Source organism: Palaemon carinicauda, unplaced genomic scaffold (genome assembly GCF_036898095.1).
Source record: "Palaemon carinicauda isolate YSFRI2023 unplaced genomic scaffold, ASM3689809v2 scaffold619, whole genome shotgun sequence".
Lineage (NCBI taxonomy): Eukaryota > Metazoa > Arthropoda > Malacostraca > Decapoda > Palaemonidae > Palaemon > Palaemon carinicauda.
In genome coordinates, this window is record NW_027171893.1 from 89798 (window position 1) to 96466 (window position 6669).

Sequence of the window (6669 nt, forward strand, 5' to 3'; positions counted from 1 at the left end):
AATACATTTGTGTGATGTTGTTTAGGATGAATATATACCTGTTATATTATGTAAATACATTTGTGTGATGTTGTTTAGGATGAATATATACCTGTTATATTATGTAAATACATTTGTGTGATGTTGTTTAGGATGAATATATACCTGTTATATTATGTAAATACATTTGTGTGATGTTGTTTAGGATGAATATATACCTGTTATATTATGTAAATACATTTGTGTGATGTTGTTTAGGATAAATATATACCTGTAAAATTACCTAAATACATTCGTATGATGTTGTTTTGGATAAATATATACCTGTTAGATTACCTAAATACATTCGAGTGATGTTGTTTAGGATAAATATATCCCTGTTAAATTAACTAAATACATTCGTGTGATGTTGTTTAGGATAAATATATACCTGTTAAATTATGTAAATACATTTGTGTAATGTTGTTATGAATATATTATATTCTCAATAGAACGAAAATTAAATGATTTAGATGTTTTTACACAGCTTATAGTGTTTTTAAGCCATGAAATGACATAATATTATAGTTATATAAACTAAAACCATATATGTTATGTTTGAGTACATATATCATAATCTCAATATAGCTAAAAAAAATTAACAATTTCTTACTTTTTATCCAATTTATAACGATTTTAATACATAAAACGACTTAATTTTGTGTTGTTAGACATTAAAATTTATATTGATCACTTACCAGTTATTTTGTATGATTAAGAATTAAAGTCACGAGTATAATATAAAGAAATTGTGTTTTAATTTTGGACGATAAGGTAAATTAAAACACGCACATGTGTAAAAGGAGGAAAACCCCATAGTTGCAGTGAGAAGGACAAGGAAAGGAACCCAGTTGATCAGAATCCAACAACAGCAGTTATGATAATCAAACTTCACATTCAAGTTTGAAATGTGACATCTCAAAGGAAAGTTTAAATGTGAAGTTTGAACATGGATTAAGAAAATGAAGATTGATAATGAGGTTTGAGAGTAAAGTTTGGAAAAAGGTTTAAACCTGAAGTATGAAAGTATCGCTTGAAAGTGAAGTTTGAAGGTAAATTTGAAAAAGGTTTGAACATATGGTTTGAAAGGGGTTTGAATATAAACTTTGGAAGTGAAGTTTTTAAAGCTAGATTTGAACATAAAGTTTGAAAGATTTAAACATGAAGTTTGGAGTGGGTTTGAACAGTTCAAAAGTGTGGTTTAAAAGTGAGGCTTAAAAATGGGGTTTAAATGTGAAGTTTGAAAGTGACGTTTGAATGTGGTTAAAAAGTGGGGTTTAAATGTGAAGTCTGGGTATTTTGAGCAAGGTTGAACACGAAGTTTGAAAATGAGGTTTGAACTTTGTAAGCGAGGTTTGAATGTGAAGTTTGAAAGTAGGTTTTAATCGGTAAGTTTGGGTAGTTTGAATGTGAGGTTTGAACTTGAAGTTTGAAAGTGAGGTTTAAATGTGAAGTTTAGGTAGCTTAAAAGTGAAATTTGAACATGAAATTTGAAGGTGAGGTTTGAACATAAAGTTTGAGAGTGAGGTTTGAATATGAAGTTTGGAAGCAATTTGAAAGTGAGGTTTGAATATGAAGTTTAGAAGCAATTTGAGTGAGGTTTGAATATGACGTTTGGAAATGAAGTTTGAAAGCGATGTTTAAAGACAATTTTGAAGCGAGGTTTGAATATGAAGTTGGTGAGGTTTGAATATGAAGTTTGAAAGTGAGGTTTGAACATGAAGTTTGAAAGTGAGGTTTGAAAATGATGTTTGAAAGTGAGGTTTGAACATGGTTTGGAAGTGAGGTGTGAACATGAAGTTTGAAAGTGAGGTTTGAACACAAAGTTTGAAACAGGTTTGAATAAAAATTTGAAATGAGGTTTGAAAGCAAGGTTTAAATGTGAAGTTTGAAGATAAGTTTGAAAGTGAGGATTGAATGTGAGGTTTGAACATGAAGTTTGGAAGTGAGGTTTGAACATGAAGTTTGAAAGTGAGGTTTCAACGTGAATGTTAGAAATGAAGTTTGAAAGTGAGGTTTGTGTGTTTAGTTTGAAAGTGAGATTTTAATGTGAAGTTTGAGTGGGGTTTGAACACGAAGTTTGAAAGTGAGGTTTGAACTTGAAGTTTGTAAGTGAGGTTTGAATGTGAAGTTAGAAAGTGAGGTTTGAACACAAAGTTCAAAAGTGAGGTTAGAACATGTTTGGAAATGTAGTTTGAAAGTGAGGTTTGAACGTGAAGTTTTAACACAAAGTCTAAAAGTGAGGTTAGAATATGTTTGGAAATGTAGTTTGAAAGTGAGGTTTGAATATGAATTCTCGAAATGAAGTTTGAAAGTGAGGTTTGAATATGAATTTTCGAAATGAAGTTTGATAGTGAGGTTTGAACTTGCAAGTTGAAAGAGAGGTTTGAATGTGAACTTTGGAAGTAGTCTGAAACTGAGATTTGAATGTGAAGTTTGGAACGTGAGGTTTGGAAACAAGGTTTGAATGCAAACTTTGATAGTGAGGTTTGAACGTGAAGTTTGATAGTGAGGTTTGGAAGTGGTTTGAAAGTGAAGTGTGAACGTTAAGTTAGAAAGTAAGGTTTAAACGTAAAAATTTAAAATGGAATTTAAATTTGAAATTTGATTGTGAGGTTTTAAAGCAAATAGCCTAATGAGGAAAGAAAATAAGGAAACATAATAGATTCGTGTGCTAGACTGTACCCTCATAAGAGAACTCCAACCCAAGACAGTGGAAGACCATGGTACAAAGGCTATGGCACTACCCGAGACTAGAGAACAAAAGTGTCCTTCTCCTAGGAGACTTGCTATAGCTAGAGTCTCTTCTACCCTTACCAAGAGGAAAGTAGCCACTGATCAATTGCAATATTAGAAAGGCCATGGATATATATATATATATATATATATATATATATATATATATATATATATATATATATATATATATATATATGAATATCATGTTAATAATTTTTAAAGCTATATTTAAAGATAGACAATGAAATGACATTTTGTCGAAACAAATAATAATAATAATAATAATAATAATAATAATAATAATAATAATAATAATAATAATAATAATAATAATAATAATAATAATAATAATAATAATATGCTTTTAGATTGAAAATGCTTGCCAGCATATTATTATTATTATTATTATTATTATTATTATTATTATCATTATTATCATTATTATCATTATTATTATTAGCCAAGCTACAACCCTAGCTGTAAAAGCAAGATGCTATAAGCCCAAGGGCTCCAATAGGGGAAAAATAGCCCAGTGAGGAAAGGAAATAAGGAAATAAATGAGAACTCTGTCTCTTGGAAATAGTACATTAAATAGGTACATTAAATATATGTAAAACATAAAATAAGATGAAGAGATCAATAATTATCATCTTTTTCAACTTTTTCATCTATTTTAAAGTTTTGTAGACATTTAATTCATGTTTTTCTATGAACTGGATTTTTAAAGGAGAGCCGTTACATAAAAAGAGCCTCCTCCTGCCACTACTACTACCACCACGTTGTTTACATTTTGGTTTACAAGCCAGGGTTGCCAGATATGGGGATTTATACCCTAGATTTGGAGACTTATCCCTACATTTTGGGAATTTATCCTTAGGTTTGAGGATTTTGGATGACTGGTGACGATATTATGTACATGTATCTATGAAGAAACAGAGATGAGTAAGCCTTTATATTGTTGCAATTAGTTTATTTACAATTTCATGAAGTATAGCGAGTATTTTTTGGGATTTTTTGTATTAGAAGAAAATATATTTCTGGAAATGGGGATTTTTTATCAAGAGTTTTAGGGAATTTTACACTAACCCACCGCTGGCAACACTGTGTTTACCCGCCCGGTCTTTGTGAATGGTAGTGAGTCGTGACGGAAATTACTCAAAAATAGGATAATATCTACCTATTACAGTAAGTTAACTATGATTTATAGTAATTAATAGAATGTATAAGTGTACAGTTAGGTTTAAGATCGGGTTTTAAGTGTAATTAATACGGGAAACAACTAATTTCATGTACTTAAGTACAGCCACCTGTAGCTTACGGTATCGTTGTTAGTATTCTACACTTTACCGGGTAAAATAGACATTGATATCTGCTTAAATTTTTCAATTAGGTATGTTTATTTGTATTTGGAAATGATCTTGTTCATAATTTTAAGGCCAAGATCATTTTTTTATGTATAATTTCGTATAATTACGTTAGTACAGCCACCCTGTAGCTTACGGTAGCGTTGTTAGATTTCTACACTTAACCGGCCAAATGAACACCGATATATACTTTAACTTGTATGTTGGGTATGTTTAATTGTATTTGGTTGCTTGCATGCGCATAATTTTAAGGTTCATAACCGTTTTTATGTACAATTTACCTATACAAGGTTAAGATTGTGTACTTTTTCATCATACAGTGAAGTATGAATGACAGGTAAAAATATGTAGGACTCCAAACCTTTGCAAGTGAAGGATGCTGTTTATAGTATTTTTGTATAAGAACTGTCATATTTTTTTATACTACAGGTGGACTTGCTCACTCATTTATCATTTATTGGGTATCAAGACGTCTGCCCATCCATACTATAGCCAATTTTTTTAGCGAGGCAGATTTGCACCGACTGGCAGCGGTGCCCTTTTAGCTCGGAAGCATTTCCTGCTCGCTGATTGGTTGGACAAGATCATTCTAACCTATCACCGATCAGGAAACTTTTCCTAGCTAAAAGCGCACTGCTGCGAGTCGGTGCAAATCTGCCTCGCTGAAAGAAGTGGACTATAGTTGCTGTAAAGTAGTGTGTAGAGAGTTGGGTTACCAAAATTGGCCCTTTGTATATCAGCTACCAGTTCCTCCCGCGTGAATTAAACATTACCAAAATGACCATCAACTAACCTAAACTTTCCCCCTAACCTAACCTACAAGCCGTGTCCTTACCTATTACCTAACGTGGGCTGCGACCCCCTTTACACAGCCGTATTCTAAGTTAGCCCTAACCAAACATACAGCTGGCCGGTATCATACATACACCCCTCCCCAAAATTTTTGTCCACCTAAATACTCACCCACTCGGTTAACTTGCATAGCGGAACGTGTACTGCTTACCAGGACAGAAAAGCAATGAAATAATTTTTATTTGCGAGCGAAACAAAGACCCGAAAGTGAATAATTAGCGTTAATTCATTGAACACTTGTAAATACACTTATTAGTGTCGGTGATGATAGACACGGATAGGAAGAATTCATATTATCCATGCGAGTGGCAGGCCTAGTGACTCAACGTTTGGAGCCTTTGTATATCAGCGGCCAGTTCCTCACGTGTTCTTTAAAAATGGACAATGATTAACCTAAACCTTTCCAACGTTCTACACACACAATCTGATAAGTGGTGTTTCAGTCGTAAGTTAATAGGAGCCTTTGTATAATAACGGACAGGAATACATACGTACTTGGAACACCTAACCTAAACTTCCTTACCTAATTAACCTACAAGTAGTGTCATTATTTATATACCTAATGGGGTTTAATGCCCCTATGTGACTCCCCTTAGACTGCTGTAATCTTAGCGATAAGGCTGAAAATAAAGTAGTTATGTAGCATGGCCGTCTTTCTATATATACACCAGGTTACATGTTTGTATAGAAAAAATGGCCCAACGTTTTATATTCTAAACATCTTAATTATTTTTTTTTCAATATTGACTTACATTGTAGAGTGTAATTAAAGCTCTTCTTTTATTCATGGTGTTATAAATGATAAGGTTAGGATAGAAAATTATGGTGGTCAACCCACCATTACAGAAAAACTTGGATTTTTTTGCCAGAAATCATTATTAAAGCCATTCAAAAGACCATAAAATACATTGTCTTATTTTTTACAAAACTGTTTTATTATTATTGTTATTACTAGCCAAGCTACAACCTTAGTTGGAGCAGCAAGATTCTATAAGCCCAAGGGATTCTAACAGGAAAAAATAGCCCAGTGAGGAAAGAAAATAAGGAAATAAATTAAAGATCAGAAAAAATTAACAATAAATCATTCTAAAAACAGTAACAACACAAAACATATGTCATATATAAACTGTAAAAAGACTTATTATATGATTTTACCCTCGTTTTAAGGAAGAGGCTATTTAGCCGGTCCTGGTAAAATAGACAAACCTGCTTTTATGCTTATTTTGCCGGTAAATATAAATAATGACAATAAAACTAAAAAATTACAAAACACTTAAAACAAATTTATTTATATAATTTTAAAGACAATTTTGAATCTTGTTCATTACAAATAAAAAAAAAAAATCATTAAAACGATTATTTTAACCAATTATTAAAATAAATACAGCTGTCCTAGATTTTTTAGGCATAACAGTCTCTGCAAATCCAAAACTTTCCTTTTGGGAGTGTTCTTTTACCAATACACTTAAGGTGCACCCACTGAAGACAACAGTCACAGACCACAGAATCCATCTTGCTCAAATCCTGACTACAGAGCTCACACGTTCACTGTGCTGACAATCTTGAGGCTTCATAAACATGCTCCACAGCTTTCCAACCGTCTGAATCAAAATATCGGCGGATTTTATGGATTGAAACATTTTCATCCAGACATGCTGTGGGAATTGAAGAAGGGTTTTGTTCTACGGCATTTTCA